General features: G+C 37.3%; 1 long non-coding RNA gene across 1 annotated transcript; it reads left to right on the top strand.

Moving 5' to 3' along the window:
* The first annotated feature begins 9,208 nt into the window (after positions 1-9,208).
* Positions 9,209-20,896, top strand: LOC139127480 (uncharacterized). Its single transcript, XR_011551016.1, has 4 exons — positions 9,209-9,463; positions 16,531-17,331; positions 17,982-18,063; positions 18,689-20,896. It is a non-coding gene; the product is annotated as an uncharacterized lncRNA (long non-coding RNA).
* Positions 20,897-26,779: the final 5,883 nt, after the last annotated feature.

Below are 26,779 nucleotides of genomic sequence, written 5' to 3' on the forward strand. Positions count from 1 at the left end.
CAAACGCGAAGGGATTCGAACTCTTAACGTATGGCATCCAGTCACCTTGCAAAACTACCAGAGTCAAAACCATTCATTGGATATTGAGAGATCAGGATGATTTGAAGAGGACAGCGACAGTTTTGTTTGTTAGCTAGTTTTTTGTTTGTTTGTAAATGTAACAAATGGCGACTCTTGCAAATATCTAATCATAAAACACAAATTTATGTTTTGATCCTAAGTTCCGCTACGATATAGCACGGCTGGCTCGGTGAGCGTCGCTTGCTAGAAATACCGTTGAGGGCGCACACCTGAGTAGCGAAGGAAAAGCTGTATAGTCTACAACTCTTCTTACCAACCACTCTTCGTCACTTTATAGAGGAGTACAGTGTTAAAACAACGTTAAAATGCACCAAGTTTCCCTCCCTTTACTACGCACATGTAGACTCTTTTCTTCATGAACTTGCTGCAATGTTACAAGTTAACCAGCTAAAATTTAATATGAAATACAAGAGTTGAGGTAAAGCCCTGGACAAAAGGAGAACAGGTCGGCATCCAAGGTCACATACATATGACGAATGAATATATAGAGAGTTCATCCAAGTAAAATTAGAAAAGAAAGTGAGAATGTAAATATAATGTCATCTTTTACTTTTAACAAATTAACAGTCGACTAACTGTTAGTCTAAATTGTAAAAATAACACTTTTTCGAGAAAAAAATACTCGCTATCAGGCAAATTTAATGTGACTGAGTTCCATTTATGTCTGCTTAACTGCCTTATTGGAGAACCTCAGGTTCGTAAGTTGAAAAATAATTCAGCTTATGATGGCGATATACTTTGTTGTGCAGTGACGTATTTGATTTCAGAATTATACGCAATCGATTTTTCGAGCATCCTTCATTAACTGAATTTAAAGAATGTTAAGTGACCCTCCCCGATATATTACAGCAAACTTGAGTATGTGCAGGGTATATTCTTGGTTGGGTCGAGTATTTTGCATCCCATTCTTCGAATCTCGGAAAGTGTGGCCTGAGATAAACAAAATCCGTATTAGATTCACTTATATTTGATTCTTTTCACATATTAAACAATCGTTCATACTTGAAACTCGTGTTTGCCAGCATTACAGCGGCAACTTTTTATTTAATCTTTTTCCAATCTTTAATGTGTTTTGTTGTTGTTGTTGTTGTTCTTTTTACAATCACATGATATTTTCTGACCAATAAGAAGTGCAAAGTAGGAATGGAAAACAATTCAATAACAGAACTCCGGACTAAGGCTATTAAGTACTGTTGGCATTCAATATCGTCTAATTTCTTATCAAGTTGTAAGAAGGATGAAAGTTTTATTCAATTTCTTCCTAAAAGCCAAACACAACTTAATAACTCTTCTTTCAAATTAGTTTTCCGGGATACCGCACACTAGAAAATTTACTTCAGGTGTCTGGCCGCGCGCCTAACCAAGTCATCTGCCAGTGCCGAGACATATGAAGAACTGTTGGCTTAAAAGCGTGTCAAACTCTCTCTCTCTCTCTCTCTCTCTCTCCTCCTCTCTCTCTCTCTCTCTCTCTCTCTCTCTCTCTCTCTCTCTCCTCTCTCTCTTCTCTCATGTATATACAATGCAAGATCCGAGGTACATGAATATTCCACATTGATTACGGGTCATTAGCATATAATTTTAATACCGAAACAATGCTCATTAATGTAATCTGCATATTTGAATATCATTATACCTCGCATCTTGCACTAATAGCTCATGTATGGTAAATAAATATCAAATTTTATGGAGAACTAGTGCAGTTAATCATGACATATATTGATAAACAAATTGACAACTACAGACGGTTCAAGTTTTAATTATGACTTCCGTATTGCATTTTGCTTCTCCTTATATCAAGATCTTGAAGTTGACAAGTAAGGAAAGTAATTAGATTGATATCTATTAATTATCGAATAACATAAGAAATAAATCTTCAGACTTACCTGTCAGCTCTAAATCCTGACTTTTTGATACCTACATCCACGATGTTCCAAGACAAAAAAAATAAGTGGTTAGGTCATAACATCGGAATGCCGAGTTCGTTTATCACAATGTCGGTTCATTTTTAGGTACATTCGGATGGTTTTGTGAACGTTTAGGTATACAGATAGAACATAATTGAGCTTGTCGCTGATTTTTTGAAGGCGATACACACGGCAGCACAGAGTATTGTTCCATAAACATGACCAAAAATATCATGACGCAGGATACTCGTTTCTTTGACACGAACACCAGATCTCAAATGATCGACATTTGTTGAAGACGTGTCACTATTGGATTTAATTCTCCTTTATCAAATGTAGGATCACATCTTCAACCGTTGTGTGTCTTGTCTTCCCTGTGACTTCTTGGACACAGGAGAAGCGGAGTGAATTCCACATGATTCAGAATTCTAAATAAGGAGCAGGCTTCTTCATAAGGTATCGATTCGTTAGTATGTAATGAATTTGAGATTTCGCGGCATCCGACGCGTTATGCTAAACACAAGCTACGTAAGGTCACATCTGAATACAGCATGGATTAGACATTGTTATACATTCAAATATGACTCGCTTGCCTGGTTGACTCTTATGTGCAAAGATTCGATCAGAAAACATTCAACAGTGCCCTTATCAATAATACTTATCACTTAAATTATCCCAGAAATACTTGGATCGGTGTACTTACATTTTTATTTTATCTTTGCCATTCTAATTAGATAGGATAAACATTAGGGCCAAATTAAAATGTTGTCGTTTGCTAGTTTCAAAACATGTAGTTGCAATACATTCAGTGTGTAGCAGCGAATAAGCATGAAAAAGTATACTCAATAATGCTAGCACAAAATAGTGTCATTACAATATCTGTATGTGATTATATCGCGACATCTGGTCACACTGTCATAGTTTGCTTATGTTTTTATGTATTATCACTTTTTTTGTTGTAAGCGTTTTTAATTAATTGGCTGTGTTCGGGTCAAACAAATAGCTATGATACAGAGTATGACATTTGCATGACACCTAATGTTTACTGGACATTGAAGCATCGCTTATGTTTTATCGTATAGTTTGCTAGAATCGATATACAGAGCATCAGTTATGAGAAACATAAGCAGAGAAAGTTTCATGTAACATGCATACTATCTTCCTTGCTGTATTCTAGTACATCCGACTCAACATTCGACATCAAATGCTCCTGATTAGCGCCCTCACAAGATCTTTGCATATACACATCCGTCTGCAACTCTACCTATATGCATTTTTTTCAATCGTAGCTTATGTATATTAAGAGGGAAAAGTTATATCGTTGCTTTATTATTATTATTATTATTATTATTATTATTATTATTATTATTATTATTATTATTTATTTATTTATTTATTTATTTATTTATTTCTTAAAAAGCGCACTACACTTCGTCTCAGTGCTCTGTACACAAACAATGAAATAAAAATGACAAATAAAAGAAAATCAATACATATCATTAAACACAGTAACATTCCTTAAAAAGATAAGTTTTCAACTGGAGCTTAAAGGATTGAACCGAACAGTTTAAAATAGCATTAGTAAACGCTAGTTCATTTCATAATATTGAGCAGCAACTGAAAAAGTACAAAAACCATAGTTTACAGTAGTGTTCCTCGTATCACGCCGAATTAACAATAGTTTATCGGAGGAACGGAGAACACGTCGTGAACCTAAATATCTATCAGTGACTTCAAATGCTCTGGACATTTACCGGTTAGGATTTTGAAAGTGAGGAGAATAATTTTAAACTTGAATCTTTCTTTTACACGTAACCAATGCATATCAATTAAAACAGGCGTGCTGTGTTCACATTTCCGTGTACGACTAATTAAGTGTGCAGCAGCATTTTGAACAGACTGCAATTTTCAAGTTGGTATTTTTGAATCCCATACAGGAGACTATTACAATAGTCAAGGCGCGATGTCACAAAAGCATGTATAAGTTTTTCTGTGGATTTCTTGTAGATCAAACGACGAATTTTACTATTACAAAGCGAAGAAAGCAGATTTACAAATACTATTTACTTGATTCGTCCTGAAACCATCAGACTCCAAAAATACTCCAAGATTTTTTACCGATGCAGACGGACTGATGTCAAATGTGCCAATTCTTAAGGAATTCAACTTCATCGCACCTCTTCTGAAACGCGATGAAAACTGAATTACTTCAGTCTTGCCATCATTAAGAATCAGCATATTTGACATTATCCTATGGCGCGTAATCAAGGCCAATATTCTAACTCCCAATTTTCAACTATACAACTCGACATTCAACATTCAAACTCCCCATTTTCAACTATACAACTCGACATTCAACATTCGAACTCCCCATTTTCAACTATACAACTCGACATTCAACATTCAAACTCCCCATTTTCAACTATACAACTCGACATTCAACATTCGAACTCCCCATTTTCAACTATACAACTCGACATTCAACATTCAAACTCCCCATTTTCAACTATACAACTCGACATTCAACATTCAAACTCCCCATTTTCAACTATACAACTCGACATTCAACATTCAAACTCCCCATTTTCAATTATAAGCTTACAACTCAACATTCAACTATCGAACTCAACATTTGGGATTGCTATTCCCCATTTTCAACTTTCGAACTCCACATTTTCAACTTTCGAACTCAACATTTGGGATTCGTATTCTCCCTAGGCATCCCTAACTTGCTTCATTGTAGTTACCCACGATTTTCCTTCTGGGCTTTACTACGTCAGAACGCATCATAGATACGTCACATGACGTTTCGGAGTTTTAGAGTTATTCTTATGTGATGTTCTAGAGGGTCCAAAAATATGAACCGGAAACACTTGTGATGCTATCAAGATTTACCGCCGACCTCCGCCATCACTTAGGCCTAATCGGTCGCTATCATGTCGTCTAATCAAGAGCATGCATGCGTGGCTCGCCATGGCTTATTTTAAAATTAACAACTTGCTTGCTAATTTCCACACTATTCACAGCCAAAACACAACTCAAACACTAAACTAGCTCTGCATGGCAGGGCTTAGCCCTGCGTACGATGCTGTGTGTTCCGCTACAGCTAATCGCCTGGTGAGCAGGGCGATTAGCTGTAGCGGAACACACAGCATCGTACGCAGGGCTAGGCAGGGCTGTGTGTTACCGGCGTTATACGGCCCGTATAACGCCGGTAATACACAGCCCTGCAATGAAGAGCTAACACTAAACACACCAAAGCACATACAAGACGAGATGGCTGATGTGTGAAGCCACTTTCCCTTTATTACACCGTGACCACTATGTTCAACATCATGTATTTCACGTTGAGCGGCTTGCACCAGCTGGACATACGCTCACTACACATTCAAATGCCACTTAACTGTGACAAAAGTCTAACAAGACTCTCACACCTACGTGACACATCTCCCCGTCTGTCGGGCTGGTCAAGGTCAAGTAGCAGCCTAGACAAACTACCACTGACGTGGTCACTAACGAACCCGGTGTCGTCCAAAATTAACTGCGAGGTCACCATGTGTTTGGACTCCCTAACAAAGTGATAAGTAGTTTCATGTAAAATGACACCGACGATTTTTTAAAGTCGTATTTGACTATATGTATGCTAATTTTTGCTTGTGTTCGCTGGCTAGTGGTCTAGGGGGACCTATGACTTCGATAGTTGAAAATGGGGAATACGAATCCAAAATGTTTAGTTCCATAGTTGAAAATGTGGAGTTCGAAAGTTGAATGTGTGGAGTTCGAAAGTTGAAAATGGGGAGTTCGAAAGTTGAAAATTTGGAGTTGTATAGTTGAAAATGGGGAGTTTGAATGTAGAATGTTGAGCTGTATAGTTGAAAATGGGGAGTTTGATGTTGAATGTTAAGTTGTATAGTTGAAAAGGGGAGTTTGAATGTTGAATGTTGAGTTGTATAGTTGAAAATGGGGAGTTTGAATGTTGAATGTTGAGTTGTATAGTTGAAAATTGGAGTTCGAATATTGGCCTTGATTACGCGCCATATATCCATTGACGAATATTTTGAACACATAATTCAAGATCTGATCTAACATCTACGGGGCTACTGCAAACAACATAAATCTGAGAATCATCTGCGTACAACATGTATTCCAAACCATGAGCAGAAATATATCATCAAGAGGTGCAGTGTACAGTGTAAAAAGGATGGGTCCAAGTACCGAACCTTGTGGAACACCATAGTATAAAAAGGCATCTTTTGAACTTGTTGTACATCAAAAGCGTGGATACCAATATAGGAAAATGCTTCCTTAGTCTGATCGATAAGCATTTCACCAAACCAAACCTTTGCACAAAATCTTTTCGAGAAATACACTGAAAATTAGTTATAGTTGCATGAGTAATATTGGTACAATAATAACAAACAACAACAAGGCTAAATTAAACAACTTAAAACCCAGTGAAAGGAATAATACAAACTGCAACTGCAATAATAAATGCCCGATGAATGGTAGTTGCAATGATGAACACATAATATACCAAGCAGAAGTCACTACATCGGACACAATACAAACTTACATCGGACTATGTGATACAACATTTAAATTTAGATATAGAAACCATATTTGCTCGTTCAAAAACCAACGCTATAAAAATGCAATTGAGTTAAGTAAATATATTTGGAACTTAAAAGACAAGAACAATGAGTATGAAATCAAATGAAGAAAGGTAAAACAGGCTAAGCCATACTCCAATACCAACAAGAAGTGCAACTTGTGTTTGTGGGAAAAGTATTTATCATATGTAGACCAACCATGGCAACGCTCAACAAAAGAAATTAGCTAATTTAGTGCTGCAGGCACTCTAAAAGATTTCTGCTATCCCACATAAATTAAATACGTATACGCGCGCGTAAATACGCGCATCATGATATGTTCCATTCAGAATGCCTTTGTTCTATTTTCTCATTACTCTAGAATGTATTGGTTTGTATTTGGCAGTTGCCTGATGACTGCATCGCAAGATGCACGATAACAAGTCGCAACTCCTTCCGGTTTGATGGCGCAGGGGTAAGCACGCATTTTGTGACGCTCCGCCAAAGTCAACTGCCTTTGAAAAAATTTCAAGTACAGAACACCTAGAAAGTTGTATATTGTTCCACCGTTTGAAAGAAAGAAGAGAATTATCGAATAACCATGCAAGTGGGTACCAGAACGACGAAAAACTCACAAAAATCAGCGGAAAACTCGTCGACGTCCACAAGGCCAATAACTGAAAACGAAGGCTTCAGTGTAACCGCCAGTAAGGAACAAGATGTTGTCGAAGAAGAACGCGAATTCCGCAAGTTCATGAAGACAGCGGTCCAGAATCTACAGGCCAAGTTGGAAACGAACAAAGACGTTCAAATAAAAATGCTTGAAAGACTGGACAGAGCAGAAGAAGCACAACGCGAATTTGAAAAGGCGCTAAATTTCTCTGAAGCGGAGGTAAGAGACGTCAAAACCGAAAATGCCGATATGAGAAAGAAACTTATAGAACTAAATACTAAATTGCAGGTTGCTCAACAACAATTGAAAGACTTGAAAGAAGATCAACTAAGGCAAGAAAGATATTCAAGAAACTGTAATTCAAGAATAGGAGGAGTAAATGAGCGAAAGGACGAAAATCCTCTCGAAATCGTCAGAACCATACTGTCGGACAAATTGAAATTGTCAGACAATTTTAGAGAAAATGCTCATCGAGTTGGACTACGAAGAAACGGGAAACCTCGACACATCGTTGTGAAATTCTACAGTCGACCACATAGATTCAACATCCTTAGAGACGCGAGAACAGTTTTACAAGACACCGGACTTTTCGTTACTGAAGATTTACCCCGAGAAGACATTGAACAACGTAGACAACTGAAACCAATCATGGATGCCGCCCGTGCAAATAACAAGAAAGTCAGGTACAGAAATGGAAATTTGCGTATAGACGGCAAACTTTACAGAGACTGAATCCCATTTTATTGAGTTAGCAATTTTCAATATCTAAAATCTATAGGGCATTTCAGCAAAATTTACAATTATTTTGCCCTTGTAAGTGTACATTTGAATTGCAGCATTACTTGAAGTGCGGCAACCGAAAAAAAAGAAGGAAAAAATTCAGCTGTTATGTAACACAGGAATTTTTTGCTTCGTTTAGAAGTTGCCACACCCATCAAGTTGTTCAGTACTGACAACTATCTGTAAAATCGTTTAAATGTAAATCGCGAAAGGTGTTACCATTTAGCATTTCAATACAAACAGCGTGCTTGAATCTGGAACTGACCAATCTATCAATCGGTCAAAATTAGTGTATACAGCGGAATGTCACACCTTCCATCCTTTTCTTGAGCCCGTCCGACTCCGCTGCTCACCCCATTTTTTGGGGTTTTTTTTGTGCGTGTGTTTTTTTTTTTTTTTTGTTTCTCCCTTCCATGTTGTCTTCTCTGAAATTGTTATCTTTAAATGTTAGAGGACTAAGAGAACAGAAAAAAAGAAGATCAATTTTTAGGTACTTGAGGAATCAGAAAGCTGATATTATATTGTTACAGGAAACCTACAGTAGCCCGGAAATCGAAAACAAATGGCGTAACGAATGGGGAGGTCCAATAGTTTATGCACATGGTACCCATCACAGCTGTGGCACAGCAATACTGATAAATAGAAAATCATCAATGATAAATATTGGCTCAGTTTTTAAGAGTGACCAAGGGAGATATGTCATTGCTGAAATAACAGTTTCTGATTTCAATTTCACATTGGCCAACATATACCTACCCAACGACGAAAAAAACCAAATTCCCCTCTTGCTTTCACTAAAACAAATTCTCACTTCTCAATTTCCACATTCAAATATTTGTATTTGCGAATACTTTAATCTAGCCTTGATCCATCAACTGATAGAAGAGGCACAGCAAAAGATAATAAAAACAGATCGAGAAATGAACTCCACTGTTTAATACAGTCCGTACATCTCTTTGATGCTTTTAGACAGCTTCACCCAGCTTTACATAGATACACTTGGCGAAGGCAAGGAAGCAGTTCAAGAATAGATTATTTTTTAGTTACAAAAGAAATATGAAAGAAACAAAGAAAGCTGAAATCATAGGGAGCGTCCAAACAGATCATAGTGCTGTGACTTTGACATCTAATTTACCTAACACAAGGCAGAAAGGCCCGGGTTTCTGGAAATTTAATGTAAGTCTTCTACACACGCGATTGTGCACCACCTTTGTTGAAGGTCGATTCCCTCCAAGGTTGTGCTTGCGTTCATGCTAAAGCTTAGACAAAGCTTTGATTCAAAAAAATCCAAGTCAAAGGTTGTATTGCAATCTTGTACAAATGTTAATGCCCAAAGTTTGAATGAGGTTATTTTCGAAGGTTAAATACAACTTCAGCCTTAGAACCTTCGTCAAATGTTCACGATGAACCTTTCGACAACCTTAGTTTTCCGAAAGGTTAGACAAAGGTTACTGTTGCCATTGACAACTATCTTCCTCGGGGAATCGCCATGCGAGAGGGTATCGGGATACAGAAACAGCGTAGAGACTCCAAGTCTTCAAAGATAACACCGTTTATTTCTTATAAATGGATGCTACATATTGCCAGATAGTTCCTTCTCTCAAGATGTTGTCCCCTCGTCTGAGCTGTTGTTCGTAAAGACACCGTGTATATACAATTCAATGCATACAACCCTTATTGACATACAAATAAATGCAATCTTTCCCTGACATATTTGGTGCCAAGGTACCTACGTGTATCAATCGCCAAGACCATAAACACGAGAACAGTGTGTACTTGTTAGATTTCTCACATGACGTAACAGTATGTACTTGCTAGATTTCTCACCTAAGGTATAATCATCGCACATAATTAATAAGTCTGAACCTGTCTGAACCTGATAATTAACCTTTATGCAGAATTGACGTCAGAGTCAATGAACTCTGTAACATTCCCCTTCTTTCTATGAATGCGTCCCGCATGAATTTTCAATTAGAAATAAACGGTAAAATGAAAAGCATACAACCAATAATAAAATAAAGAATAGAAGAAAAATTACATAACTCAAGAAAGCGTTTTAAAATAATTCTACACAACAGTTAATATACTTCGTCATAAATATACATGAATAATGAGTAATAAGGGCCCGTTCTAACTACAATTTACAAAGAATATTTTCATAATTTCTTACAAACCCAAAGTGGAAGGGTTATATCCCTTCATTCTGAAAAGTAAATCTTTCCTTTGTTTCCTTTTTTTCTTTGTATCACTACGTATTACAGAACCATCATTAATATCTCTCTTTTTCGAAACTTGCATTTCTATTTCATATCTTGTACAACTTCAGTCACACAAAATTCACCATTATAGGAGGCAGAGTGGGTTTTATCGCCGATTTTTCAATTCAAATTTCAGAGAATGACGGCTTAAACTATTCCCGTCCTTTTCACCTCGTGTAGCTCCCTTTAGGGGGCGTATTAAATTTAAATAGTCTCAGTTACGTCTTTCTTTTGGTTTCTTTAAGTGGAAGGACTAAATCTCTATAATTTCAGAAGATAAATACATCACTATAAATTCATATTTTCGTTAATTGATCACATTCAGGGGCAAACGAATCGAGTCACGCCACTCACAAAGTTCTAACATACTTAGGCCGGCCTTGCATACACACCAATCATTCATCTCAGACTAACCGGTGACCACACATTCGTTTCACCTTTATATGTGACCAATTAGCAAATTCGTAAAAAAGACAACAATGCCTTGCCTGTAACTTTCACAGGGTGCTCTCGTAAATACTCTCGTGCGGCATCATTCAAATTATTTTCATCTTCCCACGTATTATGTTTGTGCGAATAGTCCTTCCACTTGACTAAATATTGTAATTTGCCGTTTCTATATCGACCCCTTACAACTTTCTCAACTTCATAATAAGGTGCCTGTTCACTTTCTGAGCCCACTGATCGTGGAGCGTTATTGTCATGATCACCACCAATTGTTAAATATTCGTGAACTGAATGTTCATTGTCATCATCATTGTAAGAATGCACACTCTGACTGTAAGCTGAACTAACATCGTCATCAGGAGAATTCCTGATCTCATCAGCTACTGACGATTGAAACGGAACTTGTAATTCATCTTCAGACTCATCGGAAGTCGACGAATTAAACTCTGATGGACGCAAATAAGCTTTCTTCAACCTATTTACGTGGATCACCTTACGATAATTCTTATTGCTATTCAAAAGTCGTAACTTATAATTAACAGGAGATACCTGCTCCGCAATTATATAGGGGCCCGTCCACTTGTGAACAAATTTCTTATTTACTCCTGGCTTAATTGACGGCTTGTACAAATACACCGCATCTCCTATCTTAAACTCTTGAGATTTCTTAATACGGCGATCATAACGCTCTTTCATTTCACACTGATATTTCTCAATATTCTCTCTTGCTAACTGATAGGCTATGTTTCTTTTACTTGCCAAGAATTTCAAATGGGTGTCTATATTTCGTGTTCTACCCTCAACTGGTTGAAATTCTACATCCATAGGGAGGGTAGCCTCCCTTCCGTATAACAATGAAAAAGGGAGATAGCCCTGTTGCTTCTTGTGGACTAACTCGATAAGCAAATAACACAGAAGTTATATATCGGTCCCAATCTTTCTGTTTGCTGTCTACAAACATTGATAACATGTCAACTAACACACCGTTAAAACGTTCCGTTAATCCGCTTGTCTGCGGTCTATACGGGGAGGACACTTTGCGCTCTATATTAAAATATTTACATGTTTCTTTTACTACCTGAGATAAGAAATTTGATCCTTGATCACTCAACAAAACTCTAGGACTTCCATATGTAGAAATTACTTCATCAAACAATATTCTGGCCACAGTTTCTGCTCTGGCATTTCTCAGAGGGAAGGCTAAGGGAAATTTGGAAAAATAATCGGTAAGCACTAAAATGTATTTATGACCATCATAAGTTCGGGGTAATGGTCCAACGATATCCATTCCTAGTCGATCCCATGGTCCAGAAACTGGAATCGGCAGTAATTTAGCACGGGACGGGGCTCAGCACGTTTCCTAGTATGACAATGGGCGCACGTTTTAACATACATATTAACATCTCGAGGCATTCGCTCCCAAAAATACCTTTGTCTCAAAACTCCTAGTGTTTTAGTGTAACCAAGATGTCCACCCAGGACACAATCGTGGGCCCTCTTCAACACATAATTCCTCATAGATTTGGGGATAACTACCTGCCTAATACAATCAGTTTTCGTCGTAGCTTTCCCAGTGGGTTTCCAATAGTGATATAGAACTCCGTCAACAATATCATAATTAGGAGCCATATTTACTAATTTCTTAGCTAACTGTTCATTCTCAGGTAGTTCGTTACTCTCCATATAATTCAGAAGGTTAATCAAATACGAATCATTTCTCTGTTCCTTTCGTAAGTTTTCTATAACTTCTTTGTCAATTTCATTGTCTGCCTTGTCGGTATGGGTTTCCTGATCTGAGAAAGTGTCTTGCCCTGTGGCGTAATCTTTGGTTAAGCTTTCCTTGCTCTCAACAGTCAAACTAGAAATGGTAGGAGGCTGAACTAAGTCTGTATTGACTGCTTTATCAACCAGCTTGGGACTGTGATCAGGTCGATAGTTTATTTCTGGAGCATTCTCAAGATCTGTGACGTCGGAAGGAAAACCTTCACACTGACGATATGGTCGCCTTGACAACCCGTCAGCGTTCATGTGTTTCTTTCCAGGCCTGTAAATAATCTCATAATCATATTGTTGCAATGTCATTATCCAACGACCAATTCGACCTTTTGGTATCTTTTGTTTAAACATGAATGTTAGATTGGAATGATCAGTTACAATAACAATGTGATTGCTCCTTACATACGGATCGCAATATCTTATAGCATGTATAACGGCCAGGGCCTCTAACTCTGTGATAGAATAATTCCGTTCATGACAGTTTAAACTCCGTCCTCCATACAAAATTACACGCTCGACGCCATCTTGCTTTTGTGCCAAAACAAATCCAAGGGCATAAGTCGAACAATCAGTATACAAAATAAATTCTTTACTCATATCAGGGTACCCCAAAATCGGTGCTTCGCATAGTATCTGTTTCAATTTCTCAAATGCCTCCTCGCATTTATCAGTCCACTCAAATTTGACATCCTTTCCCAATAATTTGTGTAAAGGCCTTGCTATTATTGAAAAATTCTTAATAAACTTCCGATAGTAATTTGCCATTCCCAAAAATGACTTTAATTGTGTCACTGTGTGAGGGCGGGGATAATTCTTTACAGCTTCTACTTTACTTTGATCAACCGAAATTCCATCTTGACTTATGATATGTCCTAAAAATTTAACACTACGCTTCATAAATTGACACTTGCTAGGCTTCAATTTTAATCCTGCTTCACGTAATCTCGTCAAAACGGTGTCAATGTGTTGTAGATGGTCTTCGAAGGTGTTACTAAAAATAATGATGTCGTCAATATAACACAAAACGTACTGCCAATTGATGTTACGTAGGACATATTGCATGGTGCGTTGAAAACAACTGGGACTATTTCTCAACCCTTGAGCCAGCCTCCGATATTGATATAACCCTTGATGTGTGACGAAAGCTGTCTTTGGCCTACTTTCTTCATCCAATTCTAACTGAAAAAAGCCAGATTGCAAATCTAAAGTCGAGAAATACTTGGGATTGTTTTTACCAAGCATTTCTAAAGATTCATCTGTTCTTGGCAAGGGAAAGGAATCAGGTATAGTTAATCCGTTCAAAAGCCTAAAGTCCGTGCAGAATCTGAAAGAATGATCATCTGATTTCGCAACTAAAACCACCGGACTTGAAAAAGGAGAAGTAGATGGTTCGATAATACCTTGTTCTAATAAGTTGTCAATTTGTCGTTCTATTTCCTGCCTTTTATCAGGGGTCACTCTGTAAGGGGCGCGACGAAACGGAACAGAACCCTCTTGCAATTGAATCTTATGCTTAATCAAATCACAGTGACCCAGTTTACCACTAGAATCAACAAAAGCATCGGCATTACGCAGTAAAATATCTTTAAGTTGATCACGTTGATTATCAGTTATGTCTAACTCATCAAGTTTCAATTGACCAAGCAAGTAATCTCTCTCATATTGTGATTGACTGTGACTGCTAGCAACGTTATTAATCATGGGTTCAACCAGTGGAATAATTTCACTTGAGAAATGAAGTGGTGAAATGCTCCGACAATACTATTTTCCTTGATCTTAACATCTGTATCTAATGTATTCAAAATTCTCATTGGCATTGATTTCTTATTCGAATACACCAAACCACTAGCTACTAAAACACCAGGCGTTAATCGGGTCCGTTTATCACAGCAACACCCTAACACTCCATTTGCATACTTATACGGCACCTTAACGGGAATTATCATTTCACGCCCTTGGGGAATTATCATATCGACCGTAGTTCTCAATGGTACATCAGATTGTAACTTAACACTATTTGCAGTAAAATCAATGACAGCTCTATAACGCTTCAAAAAATCAAGTCCCACAATTAAATCATGAGTGAGAATATCAACTAAGTTAACATTCAACATTACACGCTTATTCCAACATAAGCAGGTATCTTCATAAACCCAACAACATTCAATTTTCCCTTCCCCGCTGTTTGTACACAACTATATTTTGATTTCAAAATTGGATATTTCCGTAACTCAGGAATTAAATCTAATAATCGCATGGGAGCCACTGTAATACTAGCCCCTGTATCAATCAAAGAATTTACCTTTCTGTTACAGATAGACACAGGAATTAAATTTTCTTCAAAAGTATTATCTTTCCCAGAGGAACAATCTGTATGGGAAATTTTACGAGTTTCACCTTCAGTAAATGACATCCCAAAAACAGCTGGTTTAGTAAATTTGCTCTGGTGAAACCCTACAAACTTCTTAACACATTGACGGGCTATATGCCCTGGTTTCCCACAATTATAACATATTCTACTATCGAAATAGTCTCTCGAATTTCTAAAACATTTCGAAATATTATGTAAAATACCTTGACGGCGATTAGACCGTATTGCTTTGCTGTCAGCCTTTCTTCTTCCGTATTTCTGTACTTTCCGTCGTCTCTGCCTGTCTGTTGTGAGTAATTTTGACGCGATTGTTCATGCAAGTTCGATTCAATGTCCGACATTTCTTTCACAAGTTCTTTCAATTGTCCGATTCTTTCTTTGATCTCCTCCGTTAACTCTGCTGACTCCTCCTCTGGCTCCTGTTGCAATTTGTTGACAACTTCGGCCGTCTTCGCGTGTTCATAGGCGCTTGTAAAGTTGGTGGGATTCATTCCTGCGACGAATGCTTGTAGTGGAGGTTTCAGTCCATTCATAAAGTACGATAAAATTTCCTTGTCGGTCTTCCGGGCTTTCTCTGCCTTCAGCTGTAACAGTGATGCATATTGGTCGACTGTCTGGTTAGACTGCTGTTTAAATTTGAAAAGCATTTTATCGTACAACCATGTTGGACCACACTTATCAAATCGCTCAAGGAAAGTCTCTCCTAAGATTTCCATGTCAGCCCGTCGATCGCCAGGTAAATTCCGAAACCACCTCTCGGCTTCGTCTGATAAGTAAAGGCCAAAGCCTTTGAGTCTTTTTTCATCTGACCAGCATCGAAAGTCCGCAAAGTTAGTATATCGCTGCCACCATCGAAGCGCGTTCTCATTTTCGAGACCGTGGAAAATGCCCGGTCCTAAACAATCGCCGTTTCCAGAGACGATGTCCTGTAACTCTGCCAACCTGGCCGTGACATCGCGCTGCCATTCAGCCACATTTATACCTTCGTTCTCGGCTGCATCCATCGTGCTGTACGTATTTTTCGTTCGGTGTTAACTTTTCCAACTGGAGCTTGCTCTGTATGTTCGGATTCTGCCACCATGTGTTGCCATTGACAATTATCTTCCTCGGGGAATCGCCATGCGAGAGGGTATCGGGATACAGAAACAGCGTAGAGACTCCAAGTCTTCAAAGATAACACCGTTTATTTCTTATAAATGGATGCTACATATTGCCAGATAGTTCCTTCTCTCAAGATGTTGTCCCTTCGTCTGAGCTGTTGTTCGTAAAGACACCGTGTATATACAATTCAATGCATACAACCCTTATTTACATACAAATAAAATGCAATCTTTCCCTGACATATTTGGTGCCAAGGTACCTACGTGTATCAATCGCCAAGACCATAAACACGAGAACAGTGTGTACTTGTTAGATTTCTCACATGACGTAACAGTATGTACTTGCTAGATTTCTCACCTAAGGTATAATCATCGCACATAATTAATAAGTCTGAACCTGTCTGAACCTGATAATTAACCTTTATGCAGAATTGACGTCAGAGTCAATGAACTCTGTAACATAACTTTCACAAGGTTAAATACAGCTTCAGCCTAAGAACCTTAGTCAAATGTTTACAATGAACCTTTCGACAACCATAGTTTTCTGAAAGGTTGGACAAAGGTTACCTTCAGAAGGTTAAATAAAGCTTCGCACCGGGAACATTTGTTGAAGATTTGACTTGAACCTTCAGATAGTTGTTTCTAATAGGTATGTCGCGTGAAGGTTGTTTCCAAAGGTTATATGTTGGGTCAACTTCACTCCCTGGTCTTAGGGGTTTTTTTGCATATACCTGATGTCGCCCCGGAAACAGACAAACCGCAGCTGAGTGGTCATGCTGTGCTGTTCGCATAAAATTGTGATGGTAACTTTTACACTGCACTGCACTGGTCTGAGACAGTGATATGTGTGTTAACATGTTGTCAACGCTGGTCATATACCATGTGGAAAGAGGGGTGTCCGTATTACACTTTGAGGGATAAGCAAACAATAAGCGACCGAGAAATGCGGAAACTATACTGAAAAGCGTATTTTAGAGGCGATTTTGCTTTTTGAGTAGAAAAATTGCTTCATCAGAAAGTTCAATATCACATCATACCTTATAATTCTGACGTTATTTTCACTTGCACTTGACCGAGAATCGATCGTTCTCAAAAGTGTCAACATTACCATCATCCATCTTGAAATGAAAACGAGGTTATGTACAAGGCGTCGGAATTTGAATGTTGTTTTCTCGTGACCGTCGTTGTAATCCGTCTTCGACAAACGATCTGGCAACATAGTGGACTTCACTATAAGCATGGAGGTAGAAAGGAAGAGACGGAGATCTGACTGCTGAACATTTTGCGAGGGCTCCGGAGAGGATTTTATCAAAAGACCAGAATGTTTTCCCGGATCTTACACGATCTTCAAGGTAAGTTGCCACGCGCCACGTAACGTATGCAGACGACAAAATGTTTCAAAATTACCTTCTGTGAATACTTTACATCGAAAAAATGAAAATGAACGTTGTACCTGGCTAATCTTCAAACAAATGGAGTAATTTCGTGAAAACTACATGGAAAATATCATGACCAACAAAACTAAAGTATCAGCAGTGGGCTTATCGATGATAGTTTGACAAATCGCACCACGACGCGATGGTCACCTGACACCAGATCTGCAGAAGGATGCCTCTATCAAAGTGGTTTTGTCTCCCTGAATGTTCTGACACGATCGTTTACAGTCCAGATTTTGTCACGGTCACTCCTGACCGCTGACTTAGCTGCAGTATAGTAGTGGCTCGAGGTTTAGCTTGGTTATTTGGATCGGATGGAAAAATTTGGTTTTACCGTCCGACCCAAATACCCAGGCAAAACCATCACATGGCATCAGCTGCTCCTGACCGTGATTTTGTGTAATATGTGTTGTCTTCATCAGGTTGTAGCGTCTCAATCTGACAGATGTTCCTATTTGCCAACATTGCATTTGCAGTGTCCCTAAGTGCTAATGTCTCAGTTTAAGTTTGCAACCAATGGGTGCAAAAGAGTAATTGACAGATTTTCTTTTTTCAATTTTTTTCAGTGAAAGTTCTTGAGGGAGGCTGTTATGCCAAATGTTTTGTTATTGGTCAAGGGAAAATAATGACTCTCCTCATAAACTGTCTGTAAGTATTGAATCCTCCCAGTATGTTATTTGTACTAACAGTAGTATTTTTTTTGTATTTAATACATTTTATTAGGTTTTCTCAAAAGTGTACAAGGTAATATTAATGTATCAAGGTGTACTTATAAATATGTTTTTTATCAAATTCTCAACTTGATCAAAGTATGCACTGATTTTCCATTTATGACCAGTGATCTAGTAAATATATAAATTTCCACTCATGAATCAGAAAGGTCTGCCTTCCATAAACATTAAAAGAAAATAAATAACATACAAGAACCAGTCAATTTATCTTGAACAGATCTTGAGAAATGTATGGCTAGAGGGTGAAGTTAACATATTGAAAAGTTTTTGTTATTTTTTGCTCTCCTCATCAATGCAGTCAATATGTCAGGATTCCAAATCACGTTGTTCACATAGTGTGTGGCATATCAGTAAATGAATTCATGTTCAGCTGTAAATTCAATTGTCAAACAATAACAATCACTGAAACACAATCTCAAAAATCTGTATTGACAAAGTGCAGACAGAATTTTAAATTTGGTTTTACATGACAATGTATGTGATGCAATGTAAAAATACTGGCAAATTGTCATTAATAGAATTACTTTACTTGTCTTTTGTAGATCACTTATCTGAATAACTAGCCAGTGAGGAAAATCACTGCCATGTACAGCCTGGAAAGGGTTTTGCAACCACATGTCTGCCATGCTGTATCAAATTACACACTACAAAACTATGGGGATCAGAACTGTTCCAGAGATTTAGAGCAACACATCTGTACCACAGTGATGGCATATACCACCCTGGATCCACAGCTTTAAAGCCTGAGACAACATCTGCAAAAAGTTTGTGTAACCAAAGTGTAGCTGTCGTGAAGCATGCGTGAAAAGTACACTTTTAACAATCCCATGAACACTGAATTTCCTGATTTTCACTTTATGACACATTGCAGGAGAGTTCATTGCAACATCACAAGTTTGTACAATTACTCCTAGTGCTTCCAGACAACCATGATAACCTAGCTGCCTCTCATTGAAACAGCTCTTGGTAATTTTGTAGTTGGTAGTCGTCTCTAACCCTAGAAATTAAATGTGCCCAAAACAGAAAATGCTCCTATCTTAAATTTGAGCGGGGAATATAAAGACTGAGAAAATCTAAATCTCAGGAAAATTTAGTGATTTCAGCTAAACAGTAGATTTGCTGACACTTATTGCCAATATTTATCAAATGACATGTAATTCTGTACCTATACTACAGACAATGAAAGCATAATTACATTGCATTGTAATAAGAGATATAGGTAATTAATTATCAAAACAGCGTAGTATGTTGTCATTTACCATGCTGCCTTTTGTTGTTCAAGTTGATTTAAAGGAATTTATTAAACTATGTTTTTACTAAAAATATGTTGTGTACATGGTGATATACAAGTGCGTACAATCACTTGAAAAGACAATGATTAATTGGTGTGACAAAAAGGCAATTTGATGTAACAGGCTAGTATGGCTCTGTAACTTTCAATGATTTTTTCACTATTTTTGTCCTTAATGTCAACTGCAGTTTCTTTTTCTACTCCCTAAGCCATGCTGAGTTACACAGTGTCAAATTTGTAAATTCAACCTGTACATTGACAGACTGCGATATTAGTGTTGACAAATTAAGTGGGCATTGGTCTGGATAAGGGTTAAAATGCAAACAATAACGGTGTAGTTTACAAATTCATGTATTGACCCTGTATTGACGAGCTAAGTAATTGTTTCAATATACTTCCAAGAGTTACACAAGAACTTATAACTGACATTCAAAACAAAAAAAAAATGAAAAAATCATCAAAATGGTCCTTGTGATTCTTGAACAAAACACACATTGGCAAACACAGTTAACAGAACACCAGTGTGAAGAAGACTTTTTGAGTATTTCAGAAGGAAAGAAAAGAGAAATAAAAATTAAACTTTGGGAAAACATACTTAAAAGCAATAAGTCACATTTATAATACTTACCTGAGATAAATTACAGCAGATGTAATCTGTACTTTTGATGATTTTCACAGTAATTTTGTTCTGCCTTACAATTAGATTTTCTAGTTCTACCACATACGGCATGAATTGCCAAAATGACTGATATTAAATTTCTGAACAGAACTTGTATAAATGTATTGTGCTTTGCTATTGTTAAAGTATATACACTGTACCTTTAGGTTATGTTGAAAAGCCAAGCACTGGGCATTTCATCATCATGTATCATCTACAGAACAAGAAAGTGCAACTGTAACAATTTAGTACAAAATTACTGTAAAAATCATCAAATGTTCAAAAGGAATAAACCTTCAGATAATATTGGCAGCACAAAGCTTTGAGAAGGGTTGCATATGGCAACATTGGTCAAAGGTCAGAAGGTCAATGGTTCATTGAAGGTTGGAAGATCGAAGCTTCAACAATGATTGATACGCTGAAGCTTCGAACAAGATCAGGAAATCAAAGCTGCAGTAAAGGTAGGTAGTTTGAAGATTTAACAAAGGTCAGAAAAAGGAAGCTTCGAAAGAGGTTGGAATGTTGAAGCTTCGACAAAGGTCAGAAAGAGGAATCTTCGAAAGAGGTTGGGATGTTGAAGCTTTGACAAAGGTCAGGAGGTCAAAGATTCAACAAAGCTCGGCAGTAAAGCTTTCCCGAAGGTTGGTTCATCAAAGCTTCAACAAATAGGCAAACCTTGGCTGAAGGTTAAAATCACGAATCTTCAAATAATCTTGGTACGCAAATTGGTATTCAAAGCTTGGGCATGAAGCTTCGTCTGAGCTTTGAACAAGCTTTGTCAAAGGTGTTGCACAATCGCGTGTGTAGATGATTCGGATTACATACAAACAATAATGAACACCTTTATTGAAGATACTCTGAAAGAAATTCATATGTTACATTTAAATCCCAGGCGGCTTTTGAATACCTAAAATTTAAAATGAGGGAAAAAACTATTTGTTATAGTAAAGTAAACAACGTAGGATAAGAAACAAAGAAAAGAACTGCAAAATCATATCAACGATTTAGAACAACAAATAGATGAAACCCTCGATGAAAATATTTTAGTCGATTATGAAAGAACTAAACAAGAGTTAGAAAAATTACTTTAGAAAAAGTTCATGGATCGGCCATAAGATCAAGAATTAGATGGTATCAATATGGTGAAAAGAGTAGTAAATATTTTCTAAATCTTGAAAAACGAAATTATGAAAAGAAAACGATAAACAAGTTGAAATTAGACGATACAGAAATTTGTGACCCAAAGATAATATTAGCAGAAATTAAACAGTTTTACAAAACGCTTTACACAACAACAAACCCTGTCATAGATGAACAGATTCAACCTTTTTTAATCCTGACAATATACCAACATTAAAACAAAATGAAATTGAACAATGCGAAGGAGGACTCACAGAAAAGGAAATATTCGAAGCTTTAAAGTCATCGCCTAAAAATAAAACCCCAGGTAGCGACGGATTCCCCCAGAATTTTACGTAGCATTTTGGAATAAATTAGGACCCCACAAGGTAAACAGTTTAAATAACGCCTATACAGTTGGCAAACTCTCAAATACTCAGAGACAAGCAGTTATTACACTTCTTCCCAAGCCAAATAAAGACACGCTCTATCTACAAAATTGGCCTCCAATCTCTCTATTAAACTCTGATTACAAAGCAGCAAGCAGATGCATGGCCATAAGAATCTCTAAAGTTCTTCCATCCATAATACATCAAGACCAAACAGCTTTCATTAAAGGCAGGAGTATAATGGGAAAATATTAGATTAATATCAGACTTAATAGAATATATGGAAAATGAAGATTTATCAGGAGCAATATTATTCATTGATTTCAAGAAAGCTTTTGACAGCCTTGAGTGGGACATAATGCATAAGGCTTTGGAACTATTTGGTTTCGGGCAAGTTTTCTGTAATTGGATAAAAGTATTGTATAATAGTGTACAAAGTTGTGTTGTTAATAATGGCTTCTCCACAGGATGGTTTACTTTAGAGAGAGGTATAAGACAAGGCTGTCCTCTGTCAAAGCCCTCTTTGTTATTTCAATAGAACTTTTAGCGATTGCTTTCAGAAAATCAGACAATTTGAAAGGAATTACTATTCCCCCAATGTATGAAAAAAGAATTTCTGGCTTTGCAGATGATACGACCTTGTTTTTAGAAAATGGAAAAGATATTAAAACAAGTATATTAATTCTAAATAAATTCACCATTTGTTCAGGTTTGGAAATAAATTATAAAAAAACAGATCTTTTATTGTTTGGACGGTTAAAGCGATTATGGAAATACTCAGGTGATTATTCACCCCTTTTCACAGAAACTAATGATCCTATCAGGCTTCTTGGAATTTATGTTGGGCACGATAAAATACAAAACGAGAATTTAAATTGCTGGAATACCTTAAAACAACTGAATGATAGATTAGACATATGGAAAGCCAGAGATCTAACATTAGCGGGGAAAGTCACACTTGCGAAATGTTTTGGAATTTCAAAACTTATTTACACACTGAAGGCTTTACCCGTACCAGACGACTTTGTAAAAGAAGCCAATTCAGTACTTTTTAGATTCTTATGAAAGGTAAAAAAACACATATTAAAAACGCAACAATTATGGGTGACCTGGAAAATGGAGGGCTGAAAATGAGAAATGTCATAGAAATGAATAAAGCTTTAAAGTTATCTTATATAAATCAACTATTAAAAAACGACTCCCCGTGGACACACCTACCAAATTTCTATTTTCAAAAGTTGGGGGACTAAATTTCGTACTAAATTGCAATTACGATATAAAAAAGTTAAATATTAAGCTACCTAGATTTTATTTCAATCTTATGACATACTTTATGGAACTTAAAACAGTAACTATACAATCACCCAAGAAGCATCCCTACAGATACTTTGGAATAATCAACATATTATAGTCGGGGGAACTTCCATTTTTTATAAGTCATGGCTAGACCATGGTATTAAATATGTTAGTGATTTATTTGATGAATATGGTACCCCGCTCCCCTGGAACACATTTCAGGAAAAATACAATATTAAAGTAAATTATGTAACTTACATTGGTTATTAAAAGCTATACCAAATATGTGGAAAATTTATTGAAAAATGAGACGTTTACACATGTAACTGAAAGAGATGATGGGGATTGTCTCAGACAAATTCATATTAAAGGAATAGTCCACCCAAATAACAACCTGCCTTTAAAAGTTGAAGAAGATTATTTTTGTAACATTGATGATGAAAAGATGAAAAATGTGCTGTTTATTATCCTAGAAATTAATGTTTTATTAACTGATGTGTATGACGCCATTTTCGCGATATGGAAGCGCCACCTATCGGAATTCCTCAGAGAGGCTTAACTTTTGATGACGTAAAGTTTTCGTGTTTGGTTGAGGAAGTTAGGGGGTATCGCTAGGGGGTCTGGTCTACCGTACGTTTGTATTGAGCTACTGCCCCATGGATACACTTTGCCTTCAACCTTATAACTTTGAACCGGAATTCAGCGACTCCGAACTCCAGGATTTCGAACTTGGTGTTTTCAACGAAAAGACGGACACATCGATAAATTCAGAAGTAAAAGAAGGGCACGTGGCTCCACCAATTACCGAAGGAAGCTGTACAAGTATGGCTCTTTTGGTAGCTCACTGTTACGTGGCCATGTTTGGAGCTGAACCACGGTCCCTCAACCGTGGCTGAACACATCTTCGATATCGCCTGGTGACGAAACGAACTCTAACTTACCCACAATGGTTGTACTTTTGGGTAGAACATTTTGATCAGCATTGCAAGCTAGCTGTTATCACTTGAAAAATACGATGTTGGATTTCAAACTCCCAAAGAGAACTGTATGTGACGACATTGCTCCGCATGTTTAGCCATTGCAACGCTGGTTTTAAAATACGGTTAACTCTTTTTATAACAAAGAATGATTAGCGAAAATTGCCAATTCAAAGTGCTAGTTTTTCAGTTACATATAGAAAAAGAATGAACGAATGAGGAAAAAATTCCAAGCACCGTTCCCCATGGGGGAGGGAGGAGAGACAAAGCGGACGACCGGAAACGGCTCAGCTGTCCGACTCTAAATGGTATGTCCCTCATCTAACAAGCAACATTTATACATACACACTTTCATATTCTCCGGGGCACTAAATTAAACTTCAAACACACTTTCATGTTCTAGGAGTACTAAATGAAATTTCAATTTATCCTTTCAACGTACAGTCATAAAACACACTAAAATTTTCCTGTTCTCACAACTCACATTGAACTTTAAACGTAAGTTACCGGTAATTAGAAACCGCCATGGGAAAGATATCGCGAATCTAGTAGCCGTTGCTGCTGTCAACTTGGTGCAATCTTGGAAAAAAATAATTGAGAATGGTCAAAATCTGAAAGCTACGACTTCACGACCAGTCATTGGGAAAACTTTGGGAAAAATTCAATACTTTACAGCAACGTCCAGGCGACAGGTCGTGGAGAGAAACGACCGAAAAAATAAACCTGAAAGCCACGACCTCGCGGCCGGTCTTGGAGAAATATGTCGGCAAAAATTCAACACTAAAGTTACAGCCACGACCTCGCGACTGGTCGTAGAGAAAAATTACAGAAAAAAAGGGAATGAAATAAACTACCCTTCGACAGATCAGGAGCGGGAAGATGGCAAAATTAAAAAGTCATGTACTATTATATAGCAATCAGGAGAGAAACAGCTCTGAGAAAACAAATCTGAATCACGGTTACTCTATGATTCTACAAGAGCAATGGTGTCTGAATAGCCTGACTGAGAAACGTTAAATATTTGCGATCACATATATTGAGTATCTGATTCCGTTTTTTCACTTTGGAACTTAAGTTTTCAGGCTTTAGCTCAATGATGTTATTCTATGTGCTTGCTGAGGTTGAGTGGCGTCTTTGAATTACGATACGATGCACTCAAATCTTTGCGTAGTTGAATGGAAATTTCTAGAAACCCCACAAAGAGAGCCTCGTTTTCACTACAATCCAACATGGTCGTACGACCGGTCGTGCAGCGTGCTTATATGAAACGTTGATTCATTTTGGACCATTTATTGAAATCCATGTGATAATATATTTGGGGAAAATCCCTTGTAATTCCGCACTGGCAACGCAGTAACGAACTTCACTTACTGCTTCTTGTTTTTATTTACAATTTAGTGGCAAAATTGCTCATTATTTTTTTCGACGCCACAAAAATATGACTCGCTGCCGTGGTATCGTAGAAACATTGAACTTACAGCATGGATGCCCGATAATAAAGTTTACTTTGACGTGCCTATTTTTTTCTAAAAGGAAGGAAAGACATGTCTGAAATTTTTCCGACATCAATGAAAGTTGTCATCTACGCATCTACTTCTTCTCGAACTCTTTTGAACCTATTCTTGGTTCCAGATAACTCATTTCAACATATATCGTTTCCGTTGACTTGATGCGTGGATGCTATACGGTAGTTGCGTTGATGTGGTTAAACATGCCCGAGCAAAAATACAACTTTCTGATTTCAATTGATCACGCAAACTTTATTATGTTTTAAATACCAATGCGATGTCATAAAAATAACAAGAATAATAAGTAAACTTTTTGTAAGAAAGATGATCTCAACAAACTCTCCGGCGGTTCAGAAAAATCATAAATATTTAAACCATGAACCTCTTTTCTTTTATGGAGAGTCTCTCCCACAATCGCCCTTGTATGTCCTCTTTTCACCAATGCATTTGCTTTCCAGTGTAAGTTTGTGGTACAGCATCATCTTGAAGTCTTTTCCTAATCCAAATTTGATTGTGGGTCGTCAAACTGCCGACGAAGTCCTCTCTTTGGAAACGGCCTTTGCATACGTAAAAACATGCACTGCACTTATAATTTTGAAAACTTACGTCAGTGGCAATCTTTACCGGCAACAATTTCTAGAGGCGGTGTTTTCACTTCGGGTTTCGAATCATTCAGAATGCCTTATCGAAATCTCGCTCACGATTATTGGTACATCCGTAATACTTACAGGCAGGCATAAGCTATTTATGAGATCTCCCTAGATAAGACCCCCTAGCCAATGCACCAAAACACGAAAACTTTACGTCATCATCCGGGCATTTCTCCCGACATGCTTTGCGAGGAAGTAGACAATATGGTCGCGCACAGTCGGCTAAAAAGGTCTCCATATTGCCTGATTTTGATATTTATTTTCATAGATAACTTCAAAAAATCGCTGTTTCTGTGCAAAAGTAATGATAAATGCTTTTATGACATACATAGAAACCTTGTATAGGCAGATTACATTTTGGGTGGACTATTCCTTTAATAAAGCCTCCACAAAGGAATTTTATGAACTATTCAAAAACCGTAAATGCCAGCCTCCATCATCAGAGATTGCATATACTAAAAAAATTATGCAAACAATGTAGAATGGAAAAATCATGGTTATTAATTTGTTCAACAACAAAAGAGACCAAACTGAGTATCTTCCAATTTAAAGTTATGCAACCGCATTTTAGCTACTAACTCGTTTCTACATAAAAATAAGATTAAGGATACCCCACTTTGTTCATACTGTAATTCAGAAGAAAATATAGAACACTTGTTTTGGAATTGTCAAGAAGCTAGCAACTTTTGGGCCTCTTTCCAGTTATTCTCTTTCACAAAAAGACACATCATGCTTTAGATTTTAC

This window comes from Ptychodera flava, unplaced genomic scaffold (assembly GCF_041260155.1).
Source record: "Ptychodera flava strain L36383 unplaced genomic scaffold, AS_Pfla_20210202 Scaffold_32__1_contigs__length_2955704_pilon, whole genome shotgun sequence".
Lineage (NCBI taxonomy): Eukaryota > Metazoa > Hemichordata > Enteropneusta > Ptychoderidae > Ptychodera > Ptychodera flava.